The 26,436-nt window shown below is 49.3% G+C and overlaps 1 pseudogene across 1 annotated transcript in view; it reads left to right on the top strand.

Annotated features, from left to right (window-relative positions):
* LOC311113972 (unconventional myosin-X-like) overlaps positions 1-26,436 on the top strand; it is a 67,875-nt pseudogene that overhangs the window by 23,545 nt on the left and 17,894 nt on the right. Inside the window, exons 6-14 of the transcript XR_014615182.1 lie at positions 4,299-4,405; positions 5,972-6,242; positions 6,399-6,568; positions 6,662-7,724; positions 14,420-14,543; positions 17,646-17,889; positions 20,182-20,277; positions 22,456-22,549; positions 22,667-22,865. The product of XR_014615182.1 is annotated as an unconventional myosin-X-like (transcript). The remainder of the gene's footprint in view (positions 1-4,298; positions 4,406-5,971; positions 6,243-6,398; positions 6,569-6,661; positions 7,725-14,419; positions 14,544-17,645; positions 17,890-20,181; positions 20,278-22,455; positions 22,550-22,666; positions 22,866-26,436) is intronic.

The raw sequence follows: 26,436 nt of genomic DNA, 5'->3' as shown, positions 1-26,436 counted from the left end.
CCTCCCCTCCTGTCTCTCTCCCTGCCTCCTCCCCTCCTCTCTCTCTCTCCCTGCCTCCACTCCTGTCTCTCTCTCCCTGCCTCCTCCACTCCTGTCTCTCTCTCCCTGCCTCCTCTACTCCTGTCTCTCTCTCCCTGCCTCCTCCCCTCCTGTCTCTCTCCCTGCCTCCTCCCCTCCTATCTCTCTCTCCCTGCTTCCTCCCCTCCTGTCTCTCTCTCCCTGCCTCCCTCTACTCCTGTCTCTCTCTCCCTGCCTCCTCCACTCCTGTCTCTCTCTCCCTGCCTCCTCCCCTCCTGTCTCTCTCCCTGCCTCCTCCCCTCCTGTCTCTCTCCCTGCCTCCTCCCCTCCTGTCTCTCTCTCTGCCTCCTCCCCTCTCCCTGTCTCTCTCTCCCCTGCCTCCTCCCCTCCTCTCTCTCTCTCCATGCCTCCTCCACTCCTGTTCTCTCTCTCCCTGCCTCCTCCCTCCTGTCTCTCTCCCTGCCTCCTCCCCTCCTGTCTCTCTCTCCCTGCCTCCTCCCCTCCTCTCTCTCTCTCCCTGCCTCCTCTACTCCTGTCTCTCTCTCCCTGCCTCCTCCCCTCCTGTCTCTCTCTCCCTGCCTCCTCCTCCCCTCCTCCTCTCTCTCTCCCTGCCTCCCTCCCCTCCCTCTCTCTCTCCCTGCCTCCTCCCCTCCTGTCTCTCTCTCCCTGCCTCCTCTACTCCTGTCTCTCTCTCCCTGCCTCCTCCCCTCCTGTCTCTCTCCCTGCCTCCTCCCCTCCTATCTCTCTCCCTGCTTCCTCCCCTCCTGTCTCTCTCTCCCTGCCTCCTCTACTCCTGTCTCTCTCTCCCTGCCTCCTCCACTCCTGTCTCTCTCTCCCTGCCTCCTCCCCTCCTGTCTCTCTCTCTCTCCCTGCCTCCTCCCCTCCTGTCTCTCTCCCTGCCTCCTCCCCTCCTGTCTCTCTCTCCCTGCCTCCTCCCCTCCTGTCTCTCTCCCTGCCTCCTCCCCTCCTCTCTCTCTCTCCATGCCTCCTCCACTCCTGTCTCTCTCTCCCTGCCTCCTCCCCTCCTGTCTCTCTCCCTGCCTCCTCCCCTCCTGTCTCTCTCTCCCTGCCTCCTCCCCTCCTCTCTCTCTCTCCCTGCCTCCTCTACTCCTGTCTCTCTCTCCCTGCCTCCTCCCCTCCTGTCTCTCTCTCCCTGCCTCCTCCTCCCCTCCTCTCTCTCTCTCCCTGCCTCCTCCCCCTCCCCTCCTCTCTCTCTCCCTGCCTCCTCCCCTCCTGTCTCTCACTCCCTGCCTCCTCCCCTCCTCTCTCTCTCCCTTCCTCCTCCACTCCTGTTTCTCTCTCTATCTCTCTCTCTCCTCTCTCTCCCTGCCTCCTCTACTCCTGTCTCTCTCTCCTGCCTCCTCCACTCCTGTCTCTCTCCCTGCCTCCTCCCCTCCTCTCTCTCTCTCCATGCCTCCTCCACTTCTGTCTCTCTCCCTGCCTCCTCTCTCCTCTCTCTCTCCCTGCCTCCTCCCCTCCTGTCTCTCTCTCCTCCCTTTAGTCTTTCTCTGCTGTGCACCCCTCCCCTCCTGTCTCTCTCTCCCTGCCTCCTCCCCTCCTCTCTCTCTCCCTGCCTCCTCCACTCCTGTTTCTCTCGCTCTCTCTCTCTCTCTCTCTCTCTCTCTCTCTCTCTCTCTCTCTCTCTCTCTCCCTGCCTCCTCCCCTCCTCTCCTCTCTCCATGCCTCCTCCACTCCTGTCTCTCTCTCCCTGCCTCCTCCCCTCCTCTCTCTCTCCCTGCCTCCTCCACTCCTGTTTCTCTCTCTCTCTCTCTCTCCTCTCTCTCTCTCTCTCTCTCTCTCTCCCTGCCTCCTCCCCTCCTCTCTCTCTCTCCATGCCTCCTCCACTCCTGTCTCTCTCTCCCTGCCTCCTCCCCTCCTGTCTCTCTCTCCATGCCTCCTCCACTTCTGTCTCTCTCCCTGCCTCCTCTCCTCCTCTCTCTCTCCCTGCCTCCTCCCCTCCTGTCTCTCTCTCCTCCCTGTTTCTCTTTCTCTCTCTCTCTCTCTCTCTCTCTCTCCTCTCTCTCTCTCTCTCTCTCTCTCTCTCTCTCTCTCTCTCTCTCTCTCTCTCTCTCTCTCTCTCTTTCTCCCTGCCTCCCTCTCTCTCCCTGCCTCCTCCACTCCTGTCTCTCTCCCTTCCCTCCTCCCCTCCTCTCTCTCTCTCCATGCCTCCTCTACTCCTCTCTCTCTCTCCATGCCTCCTTCACTTCTGTCTCTCTCCCTGCCTCCTCTCCTCCTCTCTCTCTCCCTGCCTCCTCCCTCCTGTCTCTCTCTCCTCGCTTTAGTCTTTCTCTGCCTGTGCACCCCTCCCCTCCTGTCTCTCTCTCCCTGCCCCCCCCCCTCTCTCTCTCCCTGCCTCCTCCACTCCTGTTTCTCTCTCTCTCTCTCTCTCTCTCTCTCTCTCTCTCTCTCTTCTCTCTCTCTCTCTCTCTCTCTCGCTCCCTGCCTCCCTCTCTCTCCCTGCCTCCTCCACTCCTGTCTGTCTGGTTACTCAGTAGTCAGTAGAAGCCAGAGAGACAGAACAGCAGCAGGGAAACACAGACAGACAGACAGGATGTTTGCTGTGGGACTAACAACACAACACTATGACTCTTTGCAGCACCGGCATAGTCTTCAGCTGGGCTCTCTGCAGTGAGAGTCAGGGAGAGTAGCAGGAAGAGTAGCTAACAGCTAACAGGGAGAGTAGCAGGGAGAGTAGCTAACAGCTAACAGGGAGAGTAGCAGGGAGAGTAGCTAACAGCTAACAGGGAGAGTAGCAGGGAGAGTAGCTAACAGCTAACAGGGAGAGTAGCAGGGAGAGTAGCTAACAGCTAATAGGGAGAGTAGCAGGGAGAGTAGCTAACAGCTAACAGGGAGAGTAGCAGGGAGAGTAGCTAACAGCTAACAGGGAGAGTAGCAGGGAGAGTAGCTAACAGCTAACAGGGAGAGTAGCAGGGAGAGTAGCTAACAGCTAACAGGGAGAGTAGCAGGGAGAGTAGCTAGCAGCTAGCAGGGAGAGTAGCAGGGAGAGTAGCTAGCAGGGAGAGTAGCTAACAGCTAACAGCGAGGGTAGCAGGGAGAGTAGCTAGCAGCTAGCAGGGAGAGTAGCAGGGAGAGTAGCTACCAGGGAGAGTAGCTAACAGCTAACAGGGAGAGTAGCAGGGAGAGTAGCTAGCAGGGAGAGTAGCTAACAGCTAACAGTGAGAGTAGCAGGGAGAGTAGCTAGCAGGGAGAGTAGCAGGGAGAGTAGCTAGCAGGGAGAGTAGCAGGGAGAGTAGCAGGGAGAGTAGGTAGCAGCTAGCAGGGAGAGTAGCAGGGAGAGTAGGTAACAGCTAACAGCGAGGGTAGCAGGGAGAGTAGCTAGCAGCTAGCAGGGAGAGTAGCAGGGAGAGTAGGTAGCAGCTAGCAGGGAGAGTAGCTAACAGCTAACAGGGAGAGTAGCAGGGAGAGTAGCTAACAGCTAGCAGGGAGAGTAGCTAACAGCTAACAGGGAGAGTAGCTAACAGCTAATAGGGAGAATAGCTAGCAGGGAGAGTAGCTAACAGCTTATAGGGAGAATAGATAACAGCTAACAGGGAGAGTAGCTAACAGCTAACAGGGAGAGTAGATAACAGCTAATAGGGAGAGAAGATAACAGCTAACAGGGAGAGTAGATAACAGCTAACAGGGAGAGTAGATAACAGCTAATAGGGAGAGTAGCTAACAGCTAACAGGGAGAGTAGATAACAGCTAATAGGGAGAGAAGATAACAGCTAACAGGGAGAGTAGATAACAGCTAACAGGGAGAGTAGATAACAGCTAATAGGGAGAGAAGATAACAGCTAACAGGGAGAGTAGCTAACAGCTAACAGGGAGAGTAGATAACAGCTAATAGGGAGAGAAGATAACAGCTAACAGGGAGAGTAGCTAACAGCTAACAGGGAGAGTAGCTAACAGCTAACAGGGAGAGTAGATAACAGCTAATAGGGAGAGTAGATAACAGCTAACAGGGAGAGTAGATAACAGCTAATAGGGAGAGAAGATAACAGCTAACAGGGAGAATAGATAACAGCTAACAGGGAGAGTAGCTAACAGCTAACAGGGAGAGTAGATAACAGCTAATAGGGAGAGTAGCTGACAGCTAACAGGGCAAGTAGCTAGCAGGGAGAGTAGCAGGGAGAGTAGATAACAACTAGGATCTCTGCGACAAACATCTGGTCCTAAACGGACTGCATCCAGACCTTATCAAGAAGAACTAACTATCCTACAGGAACTAACCTCCATCCCACTCTCTGCCTGACCATGCCGTGTGTCCTGTCCTGCAGGTGTTCCTGAAGGAAGAGCTGGAACACAGGCTGGAGAAGGAGAGAGAAGAGGTGTGGAGACAGGCGGGCATGGTGATTCGGGCACACATACTCAGCTATGTGGCAAGGTGGGTACTGCTGAGGGGCTGGAGGGTGAGTGACTAGGGGTTGAGTGCTGAGCTGGAGGGTGGTAATTAGTACATGTGCTCGAGGATGTCTGTGCACTGTGTGTTTGTGTATGATTGTTTTTGTTTATACCGATTATTCCGTGAGGGGAGTGACAGTGTTATTATCATGAATAACTGTTATTATCGTGACCTGGTAACCCAGCTATCATCCTTGTCTTTTAGTAGGATTTCACTTTTTTTCTTCATAGTCTTTCTGGAGGCGTGTGTCATACTTATACCAGTACGTCTGAAAGATCTATTTATCTGTCATGTTTAATCAACCCAAAATAGACGTGGAACTATTTGAACTGTGTCCCTGCATAAGTTATGGAAGATACAGATGACATGCAGAACCAATCATATATGGATTATTAAACTGTAAAGACAGTAATTACATTTTGAAGAGCACCATTAGCAGATTCAGTGTTCTGAATATTGCTAAGACCTGCCTTGATTAAGATCTGCCTTGATTAAGATCTGCCTTGATTAAGATCTGACTGTCTGCTGACTACCATTTAGAAACACATTGGCAAAGTCACGACAAGTCTTGATCCTTTAGTACTCTACAATGTTATTTTGTAGAATAGAGTTGATCTAGTTATTGTTTGAACAAATGGCATCAATACCGACCTGATTCAATACTTGACGACTGCACAGTATTGTGAGTAGAGCACCAGGCAGATGAGAGACAGAGACACAGCATAAATCATAGAGCTTGTTCAGGCATCTACACAGAACCCCTCTCACCCCCCCACCACATCAGCCCCCTGGGCCAGGGGTGTAAATTAGCCCTCCATGGAACGTGATGAAGTCCTCTCTCCCTTTTACATAGTGGGCAAGGTCACCCAGACCCAGATGTTTGGGAGGGAGGGTCTCCATTGGGCTGTGGTAGCCTGGGTCAGGGTGGGGGTTCTGGGGAGAGAGAGGCAGGCCTGGTGGGTGGTCCATGAGGAAAGGTTGAGTGGACAGCCAGACAGTGCCCTGTGTTATCCTGTGTTGTTCTCCCTCCTGTAGGAGGCGCTATAAGAGACAGTGAGTGACTAACAATGCATTGTGTTCTCCCTCCTGTAGGAGGCGCTATAAGAGACAGTGAGTGACTAACAATGCATTGTGTTCTCCCTCCTGTAGGAAGCACTATAAGAGACAGTGAGTGACTAACAATGCATTGTGTTCTCCCTCCTGTAGGAGGCGCTATAAGAGACAGTGAGTGACTAACAATGCATTGTGTTCTCCCTCCTGTAGGAAGCACTATAAGAGACAGTGAGTGACTAACAATGCATTGTGTTCTCCCTCCTGTAGGAGGCGCTATAAGAGACAGTGAGTGACTAACAATGCATTGTGTTCTCCCTCCTGTAGGAAGCACTATAAGAGACAGTGAGTGACTAACAATGCATTGTGTTCTCCCTCCTGTAGGAGGCGCTATAAGAGACAGTGAGTGACTAACAATGCATTGTGTTCTCCCTCCTGTAGGAGGTGCTATAAGAGACAGTGAGTGACTAACAATGCATTGTGTTCTCCCTCCTGTAGGAGGCGCTATAAGAGGGTTCTGACCAGCACCGTCACCATACAGAAGTTCTACAGAGCTCACTTCTGGAGACGTGTGTTCCTACGTCTTCGCACTGCAGCTGTCATTCTACAGAAACACCAGCGTGGCCGGCTGGCCCGAGGCCTCTACCGCCAGCTCTCTGAGGAGAAGAGGAGGAGAGAGGAGGAGGAGAGGAGGAGTCAGAGGGAAGAGGAGGAGAGGAGGAGTCAGAGAGAAGAGGAGGAGAGGAGGAGTCAGAGGGAAGAGGAGGAGAGGAGGAGTCAGAGAGAAGAGGAGGAGAGGAGGAGTCAGAGAGAAGAGGAGGAGAGAAGGAGTCAGAGAGAAGAGGAGGAGAGAAGGCGAGTAGAGGGGGAGAGGAGGAGGCTGGAGGAAGAGAAGAGACGAGAGGAGAAGGAGTGGAGGAAGAGAGAGGAGGAGGAGGAACGACTGAGGGTGTTAGACCTGGAGGAGTTGAGGAGGAAGGAGGAGGAGAGACTGAGACTACAAAAGGAGCAGGAAGCAGCGAGGAGAAAGGAGGAGGAGGAGCTTTGCAAAGGACAGGAAGCAGAGGCGGAGGAGAAGGCTACAGCCAACAACAGGTACACTAGCTGTGTGCCAGCTGTCCTATCACAGTCTGTACCTCTGTCTACACCTTTCTTTACTCCCTGACTTCTCTTCTTTTCTCCACTTAGGATGGATTCTCCTGCTCCCTTTAAGGAGGTGTCCCTGTCCCACTCCCTGCCCCCCCACACCTCCCAGGAGGAGTCCCGTCAGATGGAGGAGATCCTCCGGCTGGAGAAGGAGATCGAGATGCTGCAGCGCCAGAGGGAGGACGGGGTGTCCATGTTAGGGGACGGCCTGGGAGGGAGCAGGGAGGAGCTCCGGCAGAGGAGGGACGCAGAGATCTACCGACTGGAGAAGGAGGCGTCTCGCGTTGCCACCGAGTTCCTGGAGCTCCTGGACTTTGGGGGTCTGGAACAGTGTCTGTCCAGCGAGGAGAACCTCCACGACCCCTCAGACAGCACCGCTCCCGTGGCCCGGGCCGAGGAGGAAGAGGAGGTGGACGAAGGCTTCCATGCTGAGGAGGAGTGTCCCGGTAGCGGTATCCTCCTGCCTGACATCCCTCTCCCCGTGGGGGTTCCTCTGGACCAGGAGGTCTTCTCCACTCTCCCTTCTCCTCCTCCTGCCTTTGCTGAGGGTCTGGTAGCAAAGGCCCTGGCCCTCTCCCAGACCCAGGCCCCGTGTTGCCCCCCTGTTTGCTCCCCTCTCACCTCTAGTGCCCCTACACACCACCCTGCACCTCCTCTCCCTGCCCTCACCACCGGAGGCGGTAAGGCTCTCTGTCACCAACCCACCAGGAGAATAGAGGTGGCTCCAGAGACCAAAAGAGTACCCAGAAGAGTGGACGTGGTACCCGACAGACCCTGCGCCAGGGTAGATGTTATGCCAACTAGAATAGACGTGGTACCCTCCAGACTCCCAGAGGCTGTGCCAGCCAGGGGAGTAGAGCTAGTGCCCATTGTGCCCGTCCCAGGGGCCAGGGAGGTCAGGGAGGTCAGAGAGGAGGTCTCGTTCAGCATCCTACCAGACACAGAGTCATACTATGACCAGGAGGAGTTTGAGGAGGTGCAGGGGAGTACAGGCTCGGGAGACGCAGCCAGTATCACGGACGGACATGCTACTGATGAGGAGGTGCTGAGGAAATCATCCTGTACTCAGAACAGCCTGGACTCCTTCAGAGGCAGCTCAGACTCTGTGAGTACCACATACTACTGTACCAACAACATACTACATACTACTGTACCAACGACATACTACATACTACTGTACCAACTACATACTACTGTACCAACGACATACTACATACTACTGTACCAACAACATACTACATACTACTGTACCAACAACATACTACATACAACTGTACCAACTACATACTACTGTACCAACGACATACTACATACTACTGTACCAACGACATAGTACATACTACTGTACCAACGACATACTACTGTACCAACTACATACTACATACTACTGTACCAACTACATAGTACATACTACATACTACTGTACCAACTACATAGTACATACTACATTCTACTGTACCAACTACATAATACATACCACTGTACCAACTACATACTACATACCACTGTACCAACAACATACTACATACTACTGTACCAACGACATACTACATACTACTGTACCAACTACATACTACTGTACCAACTACATACTACATACTACTGTACCAACTACATAGTACATATTACATACTACTGTACCAACTACATAGTACATACTACATTCTACTGTACCAACTACATAATACATACCACTGTACCAACTACATAGTAAATACTACTGTAACAACTACATAGTACATACTACATACTACTGTACCAACTACACACTACATACTACATACTACTGTGCCAACTACATAGTACATACTACATACTACTGTACCAACTACATACTACATACTAATGTACCAACTACATAGTACATACTACATACTACTGTACCAACTACATGCTACATGCTACTGTACCAACTGCATACTATTGTATCAACTACATAGTACATACCACTGTACCAACTACATACTACATACCACTGTACCAATTACATAGTACATACTACATACTACTGTACCAACTACATACTAATACTACTGTACCAACTACATGCTACTGTACCAACTACATACTACATACCACTGTACCAACTACATACTACATACCACTGTACCAACTACATACTACATACCACTGTACCAACTACATACCACTGTACCAACTACATACCACTGTACCAACTACATACCACTGTACCAACTACATACTACATACTACTGTACCAACTACATAGTACATACTACTGTACCAACTACATAGTACATACCACTGTACCAACTACATAGTACATACCACTGTACCAACTACATAGTACATACTGTACCAACTACACACTACATACTACTGTACCAACTACATAGTACATACTACATACTACTGTACCAACTACATACTACATACTACATACTACTGTACCAACTACATAGTACATACTACATACTACTGTACCAACTACATACTACATAATACATACTACTGTACCAACTACATAGTACATAATACATACTACTGTACCAACTACATAGTACATACTACATACTACTGTACCAACTACATACTACTGTATCAACTACATAGTACATACCACTGTACCAATTACATAGTACATACTACATACTACTGTACCAACTACATAGTACATACTACATACTACTGTACCAACTACATAATACATACTACTGTACTAACTACATAGTACATACTACATACTACTGTACCAACTACATAGTACATACTACATACCACTGTACCAACTACATACTACATACCACTGTACCAACTACATAGTACATACTGTACCAACTACATACTAATACTACTGTACCAACTACATGCTACTGTACCAACTACATACTACATACCACTGTACCAACTACATAGTACATACCACTGTACCAACTACATAGTACATACCACTGTACCAACTACATACTACATACCACTGTACCAACTACATAGTACATACTACTGTACCAACTACATACTACATACCACTGTACCAACTACATAGTACATACCACTGTACCAACTACATACTACATACTACTGTACCAACTACATACTACATACCACTGTACCAACTACATAGTACATACCACTGTACCAACTACATAGTACATACCACTGTACCAACTACATAGTACATACCACTGTACCAACTACATACTACATACTACATACCACTGTACCAACTACATACTACATACCACTGTACCAACTACATAGTACATACCACTGTACCAACTACATACTACATACCACTGTACCAACTACATACTACATACTACATACTACTGTACCAACTACATACTACATACTACATACCACTGTACCAACTACATAGTACATACCTGTGTACCAACTACATAGTACATACCACTGTACCAACTACATACTACATACCACTGTACCAACTACATAGTACATACCACTGTACCAACTATATAGTACATACCACTGTACCAACTACATAGTACATACCACTGTACCAACTACATACCACTGTACCAACTACATACTACATACCACTGTACCAACTACATAGTACATACTACTGTACCAACTACATACTACATACCACTGTACCAACTACATACTACATACCACTGTACCAACTACATAGTACATACCACTGTACCAACTACATAGTACATACCACTGTACCAACTACATAGTACATACCACTGTACCAACTACATACTACATACCACTGTACCAACTACATACTACATACCACTGTACCAACTACATACTACATACCACTGTACCAACTACATACCACTGTACCAACTACATACTACATACCACTGTACCAACGACATAGTACATACCACTGTACCAACTACATACTACATACCTGTGTACCAACTACATAGTACATACCTGTGTACCAACTACATACTACATACCACTGTACCAACTACATAGTACATACCACTGTACCAACTACATAGTACATACCACTGTACCAACTACATACTACATACCACTGTACCAACTACATACTACATACCACTGTATCAACTACATACTACATACCACTGTACCAACTACATAAGAGGTCATACAATACGTTTTGTAGTGATTCTTACGTTGATGATGTAAAGAATATTTGTTGGTCCGTGGTGTGTAATGACGCTGCACTTGACACATTTCTGAAATTGCTTATCACAGCATGCACCCATTAAGAAAATGACTGTAAAAACGGTTAAATCCCAGTGGAACGATGAGGAATTTAACAATTTTATGGTTGAGCGGGATGAGGCAAAATAAATGGCAAATAAGTCTGGCTGCACAACCGATTGGCAAACATATTGCAAACTGAGAAATCATGTGACTAAACTGAATAAAAAGAAGAAGAAACTACACTATGAAACAAAGATAAATGACATAAAGAATGATAGTAAAAAGCTTTGGAGCACCTTAAATGAAATGTTGGGCAAAAAGGCAAACTCGGCTCCATCATTCATTGAATCAGATGGCTCATTCATCACAAAATCCACTGATATTGCCAATTACTTTAATGATTTTTTCACTGGCAAGATTAGCAAATTTAGGCATGACATGCCAGCAACAAACGCTTACACTACATATCCAAGTATAGCTCACCAAATTGTGAAAGACAAGCATTGTGATTTTGAATTCCGTAAATTGAGTGTGGAAGAGGTGAAAAAATTAAAGGGCTGCGCTACCTTCTTAACAGCACTATCAACAAGGCAGGTCCTACAGGCCCTAGTTTTGTCACACCTGGACTACTGTTCAGTCGTGTGGTCAGGTGCCACAAAAAAGGACTTAGGAAAATTACAATTGGCACAGAACAGGGCAGCACGGCTGGCCCTTAAATGTACACGGAGAGCTAATATTAATAATATGCATGTAAATCTCTCCTGGCTCAAAGTGGAGGAGAGATTGACTTCGTCCCTACTTGTTTTTGTAAGAGGTGTTGACAAGCTGAATGTACCGAGGTGTCTGTTTAAACTACTATCACACAGCTCGGAAACCCATGCATACCCCACAAGACATGCCACTAGAGGTCTCTTCACAGTCCCCAAGTCCAGAACAGACTATGGGAGGCGCACAGTACTACATAGAGCCATGACTACATGGAACTCTATGGGGATCCATAATAAACCCCAGGAAGAGTAGCTGTTGCCTTGGCAGGAACTAATGGGGATCCATAATAAACCCCAGGAAGAGTAGCTGCTGCCTTGGCAGGAACTAATGTGAATCCTTAATAAATACATGTTAAAGCATCCATCTTGATGTACTACAGCACATGTGAAAGCATCCATCTTGATGTACTACAGCATATGTTAAAGCATCCATCTTGATGTACTACAGCATATGTTAAAGCATCCATCTTGATGTACTACAGCATATGTTAACACTAAAACCGCTGGGCCTCGAGGAACCCCCCTTCAAGCTAATGAGCAGTCATTCTAACAGTGTAATTAATACATTGCATATATGCTTTCACAAAAATAATGATTTGGTTGTGTTTATGAAGGTCTAAGGTAACATTAGAATACGATTTTTATTTTATTTCAAATACCACAATAGCATTTTCATTAGTTTATGTTACTGTAGGCTATATGTAAAATTCAAGTGTTCAGTACATTGTATTTGTGGCGTGCCTTGGCCTGTGCCTTTGCCTTTTGTTTGTTAAAACTATAAAACAGAAAGCGTATGTGTTGGAACACGGTAACAGCTTATTTTTATAACAACCAAATTAGCAAGACGCACGGGGTCAGCAAGACGCACAGGGTCAGCAAGACGCACGGGGTCAGCAAGACGCACGGGGTCAGCAAGACGCACAGTCAGCAAGACACACGGTCAGCAAGACGCACGGGGTCAGCAAGACACACGGTCAGCAAGACACACGGTCAGCAAGACGCACGGTCAGCAAGACGCACGGTCAGCAAGACGCACGGGGTCAGCAAGACGCACGGGGTCAGCAAGACGCACGGTCAGCAAGGCGCACGGGGTCAGCAAGACGCACGGGGTCAGCAAGACGCATGGTCAGCAAGACGCACGGGGTCAGCAAGACGCACGGGGTCAGCAAGACGCACGGGGTCAGCAAGACGCACGGGGTCAGCAAGACGCACGGTCAGCAAGACGCACGGTCAGCAAGACGCACGGGGTCAGCAAGACGCACGGTCAGCAAGACGCACGGTCAGCAAGACGCACGGGGTCAGCAAGACGCACGGGGTCAGCAAGACGCATGGGGTCAGCAAGACGCACGGGGTCAGCAAGACGCACGGGGTCAGCAAGACGCATGGGGTCAGCAAGACGCACGGGGTCAGCAAGACGCACGGTCAGCAAGACGCACGGTCAGCAAGGCATGGTCAGCAAGACGCACGGTCAGCAAGACACACGGGGTCAGCAAGACGCACGGTCAGCAAGACGCACGGTCAGCAAGACGCACGGGGTCAGCAAGACGCACGGTCAGCAAGATGCACGGGGTCAGCAAGACGCACGGTCAGCAAGGCGCACGGTCAGCAAGACTTACGGGGTCAGCAAGATGCACGGTCAGCAAGACGCACGGGGTCAGCAAGACGCACGGTCAGCAAGACGCACGGTCAGCAAGACGCACGGTCAGCAAGATGCACAGGGTCAGAAAGACGCACGGTCAGCAAGACGCACGGTCAGCAAGACGCACGGTCAGCAAGACGCACAGGGTCAGCAAGACGTACGGTCAGCAAGACGCACGGGGTCAGCAAGACGCACGGGGTCAGCAAGACGCACGGTCAGCAAGACGCACGGTCAGCAAGACGCACGGTCAGCAAGACGCACAGGGTCAGCAAGACGCACGGTCAGCAAGACGCACAGGGTCAGCAAGACGCACGGTCAGCAAGACGCACGGGGTCAGCAAGACGCACGGTCAGCAAGACGCACGGTCAGCAAGACGCACGGGGTCAGCAAGACGCACGGTCAGCAAGATGCACAGGGTCAGCAAGACGCACGGTCAGCAAGACGCACGGTCAGCAAGATGCACGGGGTCAGCAAGACGCACGGTCAGCAAGATGCACCGTCAGCAAGACGCACGGGGTCAGCAAGACGCACGGGGTCAGCAAGACGCACGGTCAGCAAGACGCACGGGGTCAGCAAGACGCACGGTCAGCAAGACACACGGTCAGCAAGACGCACGGTCAGCAAGACGCACGGGGTCAGCAAGACGCACGGGGTCAGCAAGACGCACGGGGTCAGCAAGACACACGGTCAGCAAGACGCACGGTCAGCAAGACGCACGGTCAGCAAGACGCACGGTCAGCAAGATGCACAGGGTCAGCAAGACGCACGGTCAGCAAGACGCACGGTCAGCAAGATGCACGGGGTCAGCAAGATGCACGGGGTCAGCAAGACGCACGGTCAGCAAGACGCACGGGGTCAGCAAGACGCACGGGGTCAGCAAGACGCACGGGGTCAGCAAGACACACGGTCAGCAAGACGCACGGTCAGCAAGACGCACGGTCAAATGATGAAAGGCAGGTGATGAGCTTGAGGGCACTAATCAGCCTTTGCAGGGAGCTGACTCCTTCAAGTCTCAGTCAGTCAATGACTTCTCACTAGAATCAAACCTGTTCCTTCTTGAATCTCAGGGTGCAGAGTCTGCAGAAAAAATCCACTATGAATGGGAAGATGTCCCCTATGTTACTAATATTCAGATCAGCCTTTCAGTCAAATACCTTTTGCTCTGTAATAATCTCTTATGGACAGATGCACGCAACATTAATCGAGCATCTGCCGCTATAATGTATGATTTCTGTTAACTGTGTAATAATGAATCTCTGTGTGTTGTCTCAGTTTATAGACAGTGACACAAGCAACGATGGCTATGTGGACACAGACGAGGAGGTGTCCAATGGGAGGGTGAACCTACTGAGCGGCTCTGGGCCTCCATACTTCCACAGCTACCTCTACATGAAGGGTGAGTACTGAGTAACCTCGTCCCCAGGGCGCATAGAGCCTGGTAACAAGTGTGCAACAAATTGGGACTTGAGGTGGCTGCTGTTAAAATGGAGGCGGGAGAGGGAGAAAGCCTGTTACAGCTGTATTAGATTGGACTGGAAAATCACCAATCAAAATAAATGGTCTATCACAGCGACCATGTTATTTTTGGAGAGCCCAATTTGATTCTGAGTACAGGCATATAACATTTATATGTGAAAACTATTTCTTAGATGCATACTTTCCAATTTCCCGAACTCCCTTGTTTAGCCCATTACTTGCGCTGCTCGCCCTTTGAAATCCACAAAGAGGGGGAGGTGCTAGATGGTGATGGACTGATAGATCAGCCAATTAAAACCAGCAGCTGTTTTTGCCGCTCCTGTCATAGACTGCCATTCAAGTCCCGTTCTGAGGTGCTCTGAAACCAGACGTCTGGATAGAGAGAGCCAGCCGGTGGGCAAGATTAAGTACTGAGTACATTTACCAAACCACTGGCCAACAGGCATGTAGGGGTTTCATGTTGCACTGAAGACTGTGTTGTAGTGTTGTGGTCCTCTGGTTGGCTGGTATACCAACAGAGACCAGTAAGTCGTATGGTTGGCTGGTATACCAACAGAGACCAGTAAGTCCTCTGGTTGGCTGGTATACCAACAGAGACCAGTAAGTCCTCTGGTTGGCTGGTATACCAACATAGACCAGTAAGTCCTCTGGCTGGCTGGTATACCAACAGAGACCAGTAAGTCCTCTGGCTGGTATACCAACAGAGACCAGTAAGTCGTATGGTTGGCTGGTATACCAACAGAGACCAGTAAGTCCTCTGGCTGGTTGGCTGGTATACCAACAGAGACCAGTAAGTCCTCTGGCTGGCTGGTATACCAACAGAGACCAGTAAGTCCTCTGGCTGGTATACCAACAGAGACCAGTAAGTCACATGGTTGGCTGGTATACAAACAGAGACCAGTAAGTCCTCTGGTTGGCTGGTATACCAACAGAGACCAGTAAGTCTTACCAACAGAGACCAGCGGCAGCCAGAGGACTTACTGGTCTCTGTTGGTATACCAGCCAGCCAGAGGACTTACTGGTCTCTGTTGATATACCAGCCAGCCAGAGGACTTACTGGTCTCTGTTGGTATACCAGCCAGCCAGAGGACTTACTGGTCTCTGTTGGTATACCAGCCAACCAGAGGACTTACTGGTCTCTGTTGGTATACCAGCCAACTAGAGGACTTACTGGTCTCTGTTGGTATACCATCCAGCCAGCCAGAGGACTTACTGGTCTCTGTTGGTATACTAGCCAGCTAGCCAGAGGACTTACTGGTCTCTGTTGGTATACCGGCTAGCCAGCCAGAGGACTTACTGGTCTCTGTTGGTATACCAGCCAACCAGCCAGAGGACTTACTGGTCTCTGTTGGTATACCAGCCAGCCAAAGGACTTACTGGTCTCTGTTGGTATACCAGCCAACCAGAAGACTTACTGGTCTCTGTTGGTATACCAGCCAACCAGAGGACTTACTGGTCTCTGTTGGTATACCAGCCAGCCAGCCAGAGGACTTACTGGTCTCTGTTGGTATATCAGCCAACCAGCAGACTTACTGGTCTCTGTTGGTATAAAAGCCAGCCAGAGGACTTACTGGTCTCTTTTGGTATACCAGCCAGCCAGAGGACTTACTGGTCTCTGTTGGTTTACCAGCCAGCCAGAGGACTTACTGGTCTCTGGTGGTATACCAGCCAACCAGCAGACTTACTGGTCTCTGATGGTATAAAAGCCAGTAAGTCCTCTGGCTGGCTGGCTGGTATACCAACAGAGACCAGTAAGTCCTCTGGCTGGCTGGCTGGTATACCAACAGAGACCAGTAAGTCCTCTGGCTGGCTGACTGGTATACCAACAGCGACCAGTAAGTCCTCTGGCTAGCTGGCTGGCTGGTATACCAACAGAGACCAGTAAGTATTCTGGCTGGCTGGTACACCAACAGAGACCAGTAAGTCCTCTGGCTGGCTGGCTGGTATACCAACAGAGACCAGTAAGTCCTCTGGCTGGCTGGCTGGTATACCAACAGAGACCAGTAAGTCCTCTGGCTGGCTGGTATACCAACAGAGACCAGTAAGTCCTCTGGCTGGCTGGAATACCAACAGAGACCAGTAAGTCATCTGGCTGCCTGGTATACCAACAGAGACCAGTAACTCCTCTGGCTGGCTGGTATATCAACAGAGACCAGTAAGTCCTCTGGCTGGCTGGTATACCAACAGAGACAAGTAAGTCTTCTGGCTGGCTGGTATTCCAACAGAGACCAGTAAGTCCTCTGGTTGGCTGGTATACCAACAGAGACCAGTAAGTCCTCTGGCTGGCTGGCTGGTATACCAACAGAGACCAGTAAGTCCTCTGGCTGGCTGGCTGGTATACCAACAGAGACCAGTAAGTCCTCTGGCTGGTTGGCTGGTATACCAACAGAGACCAGTAAGTCCTCTGGCTGGCTGGAATACCAACAGAGACCAGTAAGTCATCTGGCTGGCTGGCTGGTACACCAACAGAGACCAGTAAGTCCTCTGGCTGGCTGGCTGGTATACCAACAGAGACCAGTAAGTCCTTTGGCTGGCATACCAACAGAGACCAGTAAGTCCTCTGGCTGGCTGGTATACCAACAGAGACCAGTAAGTTGTCTGGCTGGCTGGTATACCAACAGAGACCAGTAAGTTGTCTGGCTGGCTGGTATACCAACAGAGACCAGTAAGTTGTCTGGCTGGCTGGTATACCAACAGAGACCAGTAAGTTGTCTGGCTGGCTGGTATACCAACAGAGACCAGTAAGTCCTCTGGCTGGCTGGTATACCAACAGAGACCAGTAAGTTGTCTGGCTGGCTGGTATACCAACAGAGACCAGTAAGTTGTCTGGCTGGCTGGTATACCAACAGAGAGTGGTCTTTTGTGTTTTCGCCTGTGAACCTCTTCCTTTAACGATCTACAAAAACTGCAACATTTATATTCTCTCTCTCTCTCTCTCTAAAGAACTTAGTAATAACTGCTGATGTAAAAAGGGCTTTATACATTGATTGATTGGCTGGTTGATATTTTCCCCCTTGTCCAGGTGGTCTGATGATCCCGTGGAGACGGCGGTGGTGTGTGTTAAAGGATGAGGTCTTCATGTGGTTCAGGGCTAAGCAAGACAGTCTGAAGAGTGGCTGGCTGTCTAAGAAGGGAGGTGGCATGTCCACTCTGTCCAGAAGGAACTGGAAGCAGCGCTGGTTCGTACTGAGAGAAGATAAACTCATGTACTTTGAGAACGACAGCGAGGAGAAACTGAAGGGGACCATCGACATCCGCTCCGCCAAGTAAGAACCTGCTCCCATATCTGATGAAACGCACTGTAGGCTAACCTAACATTCACCTCCTAGCCTGCGTTCACACAGGCAGACAGATTCAGATATTTTTTTCCACTAATTGGTATTTTGACAAATCACGTCAGTCTTTTCACATCAAATCTTTTTCAGCTGGTCTGATTGGTCAAAATACCAATTAGTGAAAATAATATAATAATTGGGCTGGCTGTGTAAACACATCCATAGTGGTTCTTTCCAGTAACAGTTTATTTTCTCGTGATTTCACTTTTTAGAACTCTGGCAAAAACTAATCTTATACATTACTAGCTGAATACATTACTAGCTGAACACATTAGTAGATGAATACATTATTAGATGAATACATTACTAACTGAATACATTATTAACTGAATACATTATTAGATGAATACATTACTAGATGAATACATTATTAGATGAATACATTATTAGATGAATACATTACTAACTGAATACATTGCTAGATTAATTTCTTTAGAGACTGCTCCACTGTCTTCGGTACTGTCCTCTAACTGCCCCACTGTCTACAGGGACATAGTGGATAACCTGTCTCTAACCTGTGGTGTCCCCATCCCACTGTCTACAGGGACATAGTGGATAACCTGTCTCTAACCTGTGGTGTCCCCATCCCACTGTCTACAGGGACATAGTGGATAACCTGTCTCTAACCTGTGGTGTCCCCATCCCACTGTCTACAGGGACATAGTGGATAACCTGTCTCTAACCTGTGGTGTCCCCATCCCACTGTCTACAGGGACATAGTGGATAACCTGTCTCTAACCTGTGGTGTCCCCATCCCACTGTCTACAGGGACATAGTGGATAACCTGTCTCTAACCTGTGGTGTCCCCATCCCACTGTCTACAGGGACATAGTGGATAACCTGTCTCTAACCTGTGGTGTCCCCATCCCACTGTCTACAGGGACATAGTGGATAACCTGTCTCTAACCTGTGGTGTCCCCATCCCACTGTCTACAGGGACATAGTGGATAACCTGTCTCTAACCTGTGGTGTCCCCATCCCACTGTCTACAGGGACATAGTGGATAACCTGTCTCTAACCTGTGGTGTCCCCATCCCACTGTCTACAGGGACATAGTGGATAACCTGTCTCTAACCTGTGGTGTCCCATCCCACTGTCTACAGGGACATAGTGGATAACCTGTCTCTAACCTGTGGTGTCCCCATCCCACTGTCTACAGGGACATAGTGGATAACCTGTCTCTAACCTGTGGTGTCCCCATCCCACTGTCTACAGGGACATAGTGGATAACCTGTCTCTAACCTGTGGTGTCCCCATCCCACTGTCTACAGGGACATAGTGGATAACCTGTCTCTAACCTGTGGTGTCCCCATCCCACTGTCTACAGGGACATAGTGGATAACCTGTCTCTAACCTGTGGTGTCCCCATCCCACTGTCTACAGGGACATAGTGGATAACCTGTCTCTAACCTGTGGTGTCCCCATCCCACTGTCTACAGGGACATAGTGGATAACCTGTCTCTAACCTGTGGTGTCCCCATCCCACTGTCTACAGGGACATAGTGGATAACCTGTCTCTAACCTGTGGTGTCCCCATCCCACTGTCTACAGGGACATAGTGGATAACCTGTCTCTAACCTGTGGTGTCCCCATCCCACTGTCTACAGGGACATAGTGGATAACCTGTCTCTAACCTGTGGTGTCCCCATCCCACTGTCTACAGGGACATAGTGGATAACCTGTCTCTAACCTGTGGTGTCCCCATCCCACTGTCTACAGGGACATAGTGGATAACCTGTCTCTAACCTGTGGTGTCCCCATCCCACTGTCTACAGGGACATAGTGGATAACCTGTCTCTAACCTGTGGTGTCCCCATCCCACTGTCTACAGGGACATAGTGGATAACCTGTCTCTAACCTGTGGTGTCCCCATCCCACTGTCTACAGGGACATAGTGGATAACCTGTCTCTAACCTGTGGTGTCCCCATCCCACTGTCTACAGGGACATAGTGGATAACCTGTCTCTAACCTGTGGTGTCCCCATCCCACTGTCTACAGGGACATAGTGGATAACCTGTCTCTAACCTGTGGTGTCCCCATCCCACTGTCTACAGGGACATAGTGGATAACCTGTCTCTAACCTGTGGTGTCCCCATCCCACTGTCTACAGGGACATAGTGGATAACCTGTCTCTAACCTGTGGTGTCCCCATCCCACTGTCTACAGGGACATAGTGGATAACCTGTCTCTAACCTGTGGTGTCCCCATCCCACTGTCTACAGGGACATAGTGGATAACCATGCGAAGGAGAATGCTCTGAACATCGTGACTGAAGAGAGAACCTACCACATCTATGCAGAGACTCCTGAAGATGCCAGGTAGGTTCAGACTATAGCACTGTTCTCCAGACTCTAGCCCTCTTCTGTCCAGGGTCTAGCCCTCTTCTGTCCAGACTCTAGCCCTGTTCTGTCCAGACTCTAGCCCTGTTCTGTCCAGGGTCTAGCCCTCTTCTGTCCAGGGTCTAGCCCTGTTCTGTCCAGACTCTAGCCCTCTTCTGTCCAGGGTCTAGCCCTCTTCTGTCCAGACTCTAGCCCTCTTCTGTCCAGACTCTAGCCCTGTTCTGTCCAGACTCTAGCCCTCTTCTGTCCAGGGTCTAGCCCTCTTCTGTCCAGACTCTAGCCCTCTTCTGTCCAGACTCTAGCCCTCTTCTGTCCAGACTCTAGCCCTCTTCTGTCCAGACTCTAGCCCTGTTCTGTCCAAACTCTAGCCCTCTTCTGTCCAGACTCTAGCCCTCTTCTGTCCAGACTCTAGCCCTCTTCTGTCCAGACTCTAGCCCTGTTCTGTCCAGACTCTAGCCCTGTTCTGTCCAGACTCTAGCCCTCTTCTGTCCAGACTCTAGCCCTCTTCTGTCCAGACTCTAGCCCTGTTCTGTCCAGACTCTAGCCCTGTTCTGTCCAGGGTCTAGCCCTCTTCTGTCCAGGGTCTAGCCCTGTTCTGTCCAGACTCTAGCCCTCTTCTGTCCAGGGTCTAGCCCTGTTCTGTCCAGACTCTAGCCCTCTTCTGTCCAGACTCTAGCCCTGTTCTGTCCAAACTCTAGCCCTGTTCTGTCCAGACTCTAGCCCTCTTCTGTCCAGACTCTAGCCCTGTTCTGTCCAGACTCTAGCCCTCTTCTGTCCAGACTCTAGCCCTCTTCTGTCCAGACTCTAGCCCTGTTCTGTCCAGACTCTAGCCCTGTTCTGTCCAGACTCTAGCCCTGTTCTGTCCAGACTCTAGCCCTCTTCTGTCCAGACTCTAGCCCTCTTCTGTCCAGACTCTAGCCCTGTTCTGTCCAGACTCTAGTCCTGTTCTGTCCAGACTCTAGCCCTCTTCTGTCCAGACTCTAGCCCTCTTCTGTCCAGACTCTAGCCCTGTTCTGTCCAGACTCTAGCCCTGTTCTGTCCAGACTCTAGCCCTGTTCTGTCCAGACTCTAGCCCTCTTCTGTCCAGACTCTAGCCCTCTTCTGTCCAGACTCTAGCCCTGTTCTGTCCAGACTCTAGCCCTGTTCTGTCCAGACTCTAGCCCTGTTCTGTCCAGACTCTAGCCCTGTTCTGTCCAGACTCTAGCCCTCTTCTGTCCAGACTCTAGCCCTGTTCTGTCCAGACTCTAGACCTGTTCTGTCCAGACTCTAGCCCTCTTCTGTCCAGACTCTAGCCCTCTTCTGTCCAGACTCTAGCCCTCTTCTGTCCAGGGTCTAGCCCTGTTCTGTCCAGACTCTAGCCCTCTTCTGTCCAGACTCTAGCCCTCTTCTGTCCAGACTCTAGCCCTCTTCTGTCCAGGGTCTAGCCCTCTTCTGTCCAGACTCTAGCCCTGTTCTGTCCAGACTCTAGCCCTCTTCTGTCCAGACTCTAGCCCTGTTCTGTCCAGACTCTAGCCCTGTTCTGTCCAGACTCTAGCCCTCTTCTGTCCAGACTCTAGCCCTGTTCTGTCCAGACTCTAGCCCTCTTCTGTCCAGACTCTAGCCCTGTTCTGTCCAGACTCTAGCCCTCTTCTGTCCAGACTCTAGCCCTGTTCTGTCCAGACTCTAGCCCTCTTCTGTCCAGGGTCTATCCCTGTTCTGTCCAGGGTCTATCCCTGTTCTGTCCAGGGTCTAGCCCTCTTCTGTCCAGGGTCTAGCCCTCTTCTGTCCAGGGTCTATCCATGTTCTGTCCAGGGTCTAATCTACAACACCATGGAACTATAGAATCAAACAGCAGTCTGTTAGACACATGCCATTTACACAGAGTAGATACAGGGTCTGTTAGTAGCTGGTGGATGGGTCTGTTAGTAGCTGGTAGATGGGTCTGTTAGTAGCTGGTAGATGGGTCTGTTAGTAGCTGGTGGATGGGTCTGTTAGTAGCTGGTAGATGGGTCTGTTAGTAGCTGGTAGATGGGTCTGTTAGTAGCTGGTGGATGGGTCTGTTAGTAGCTGGTAAATGGTCCACCAGTGTTGTGTAGATGTTGTATTACCCCCTAGTGGTCCACCAGTGCATTGCTCTGAGCAATCCTGACTATTCTCTCTCACTCTCTCTCCCTCCAGTGGCTGGTTCAACATGCTGAGTCGTGTCCACAGTGCCAGTCCAGAACAGCTAATGGAGATGAACCATGAGCAGGCCAACCCCAAGAATGCTGTGGTCAGTACCTACCTCCTCCATCACATCTATCAATCAGTTGATCTCTATCTCTAGGAGTTACAGCCTTGCAGTGTTGATGTTGACTGACGATGTTCTGAACTTCAAATACAAACACAGGGAACCGTGGATGTTGGACTGATCGACTCGGTGTGCGCCTCAGACAACCCAGACAGACCCAACTCGTTTGTCATCATCACTGCTAACCGTGTTATCCACTGCAACACTGAGATGCCTGAAGAGATGCACCACTGGATCGGCCTGCTGCAGAAACCTAAAGGAGACGGCAGTATAGACGGCCAGGACTTTGTCCTCAGAGGTTAGTGACCTACATACCTGTACGTACAGTACCTGTATCCACACTTACCTCTTACCCATCTGTGCATTTTACATTTTAGTCATTTAGCTGACATCGAACCCACAACGCTCTATCAACCCATACAACGCTCTATCAACCCATACAACGCTCTATCAACCCATACAACGCTCTATCAACCCATACAACGCTCTATCAACCCATACGTACCCATTGGTTTGACAGGTATCAGACGTACAGCAGTGAAGTCATACATTTACTTTTCCATACTGGTCCCCTGTGGGATTCGAACCCACAACCCTGGCGTTGCAAGCACCATGCTCTACCAACTGAGCCACACGGGACCCTATACTTACCCATACATACCTGTACCCATACTTACCCATACATACCTGTCCCCATACTTACCCATACATACCTGTACCCATACTTATCAAATACGTACCTGTACCCAGACGGGGGTGAATACTTATGATACCCAGTGTACCTGTATGGTGTCTGTAAGGTAATATTACACTGGGCAGCACTACACCATAACCTGGTGACACTACAGCATAACGTGGTGACACTACACCATAACCTGGTGACACTACAGCATAACGTGGTGACACTACACCATAACCTGGTGGCACTACAGCACAACCTGGTGACACTACACCATAACCTGGTGACACTACACCATAACCTGGTGGCACTACAGCATAACCTGGTGACACTACAGAATAACCTGGTGACACTACAGCATAACCTGGTGACACTACAGCATAACCTGGTGACACTACACCATAACCTGGTGGCACTACAGCATAACCTGGTGACACTACAGCATAACCTGGTGACACTACACCATAACCTGGTGACACTACACCATAACCTGGTGGCACTACAGCATAACCTGGTGACACTACAGAATAACCTGGTGACACTACAGCATAACCTGGTGACACTACAGCATAACGTGGTGACACTAGAGAATAACGTGGTGACACTAGAGAATAACGTGGTGACACTAGAGAATAACCTGGTGACACTACACCATAACCTGGTGACACTACAGCATAACCTGGAGACACTACAGCATAACCTGGTGACACTACAGCATAACGTGGTGACACTACAGCATAACGTGGTGACACTAGAGAATAACGTGGTGACACTACAGCATAACGTGGTGACACTACAGCATAACGTGGTGACACTACAGCATAACGTGGTGACACTACAGCATAACGTGGTGATACTACAGAATAACGTGGTGATACTACAGCATAACGTGGTGACACTACAGAATAACCTGGAGACACTACAGAATAACCTGGTGACACTACAGCATAACGTGGTGACACTACAGAATAACCTGGAGACACTACAGCATAACGTGGTGATACTACAGCATAACGTGGTGACACTACAGAATAACCTGGAGACACTACAGAATAACCTGGTGACACTACAGCATAACGTGGTGACACTACAGAATAACCTGGAGACACTACAGAATAACCTGGTGACACTACAGCATAACGTGGTGACACTACAGCATAACGTGGTGACACTACAGCATAACATGGTGATACTACAGCATAACGTGGTGACACTACAGCATAACGTGGTGATACTACACCATAACCTGGTGACACTACAGAATAACCTGGTGACACTACAGCATAACCTGGTGACACTACAGCATAACCTGGTGACACTACAGCATAACGTGGTGACACTAGAGAATAACGTGGTGACACTACACCATAACCTGGTGACACTACACCATAACCTGGTGACACTAGAGAATAACGTGGTGACACTACAGCATAACGTGGTGACACTACAGCATAACCTGATGACACTACAGCATAACGTGGTGACACTACAGCATAACGTGGTGACACTAGAGAATAACGTGGTGACACTACACCATAACCTGGTGACACTACACCATAACCTGGTGACACTACAGAATAACGTGGTGACACTACAGCATAACCTGGTGACACTACAGCATAACCTGATGACACTACAGCATAACGTGGTGACACTACAGCATAACGTGGTGACACTACAGCATAACCTGGTGACACTACAGCATAACGTGGTGACACTACAGCATAACGTGGTGACACTACAGCATAACCTGGTGACACTAGAGAATAACGTGGTGACACTACACCATAACCTGGTGACACTACACCATAACCTGGTGACACTACAGAATAACGTGGTGACACTACAGCATAACCTGGTGACACTACAGCATAACCTGATGACACTACAGCATAACCTGGTGACACTACACCATAACCTGGTGACACTACAGCATAATGTGGTGACACTACAGCATAACCTGGTGACACTACAGCATAATGTGGTGACACTACAGCATAACGTGGTGACACTACAGCATAACGTGGTGACACTACAGCATAACCTGGTGACACTACAGCATAACGTGGTGACACTAGAGAATAACGTGGTGACACTACAGCATAACCTGGTGACACTACAGCATAATGTGGTGACACTACAGCATAACCTGGTGACACTACAGCATAACGTGGTGACACTACAGCATAACCTGGTGACACTACAGCATAACGTGGTGACACTACAGCATAACCTGGTGACACTACAGAATAACGTGGTGACACTACAGAATAATGTGGTGACACTACAGCATAACCTGGTGACACTACACCATAACCTGGTGACACTACAGAATAACGTGGTGACACTACAGAATAACCTGGTGACACTACAGAATAACGTGGTGACACTACAGAATAACCTGGTGACACTACAGAATAACGTGGTGACACTACAGAATAACCTGGTGACACTACAGAATAACCTGGTGACACTACAGAATAACCTGGTGACACTACAGAATAACGTGGTGACACTACAGAATAACCTGGTGACACTACAGAATAACCTGGTGACACTACAGCATAACGTGGTGACACTACAGCATAACGTGGTGACACTACAGCATAACGTGGTGACACTACAGAATAACGTGGTGACACTACAGAATAACGTGGTGACACTACAGCATAACGTGGTGACACTACACCATAACCTGGTGACACTACAGAATAACGTGGTGACACTACAGCATAACGTGGTGACACTACAGCATAACGTGGTGACACTACAGCATAACGTGGTGACACTACAGAATAACGTGGTGACACTACAGAATAACCTGGTGACACTACAGCATAACGTGGTGACACTACAGCATAACGTGGTGACACTACAGAATAATGTGGTGACACTACAGAATAACCTGGTGACACTACAGCATAACGTGGTGACACTACAGCATAACGTGGTGACACTACAGCATAACGTGGTGATACTACAGAATAATGTGGTGACACTACAGAATAACCTGGTGACACTACAGCATAACGTGGTGACACTACAGCATAACGTGGTGATACTACAGCATAACGTGGTGACACTACAGCATAACGTGGTGACACTACAGAATAATGTGGTGACACTACAGAATAACCTGGTGACACTACAGCATAACGTGGTGACACTACAGCATAACGTGGTGACACTA

Source organism: Coregonus lavaretus (genome assembly GCF_964263955.1).
Source record: "Coregonus lavaretus genome assembly, contig: HAP1_SCAFFOLD_2877, whole genome shotgun sequence".
Lineage (NCBI taxonomy): Eukaryota > Metazoa > Chordata > Actinopteri > Salmoniformes > Salmonidae > Coregonus > Coregonus lavaretus.
The sequence above is the reverse complement of the archived record's forward strand: the minus strand, read 5'-3'. Positions and strand labels throughout refer to the sequence as shown.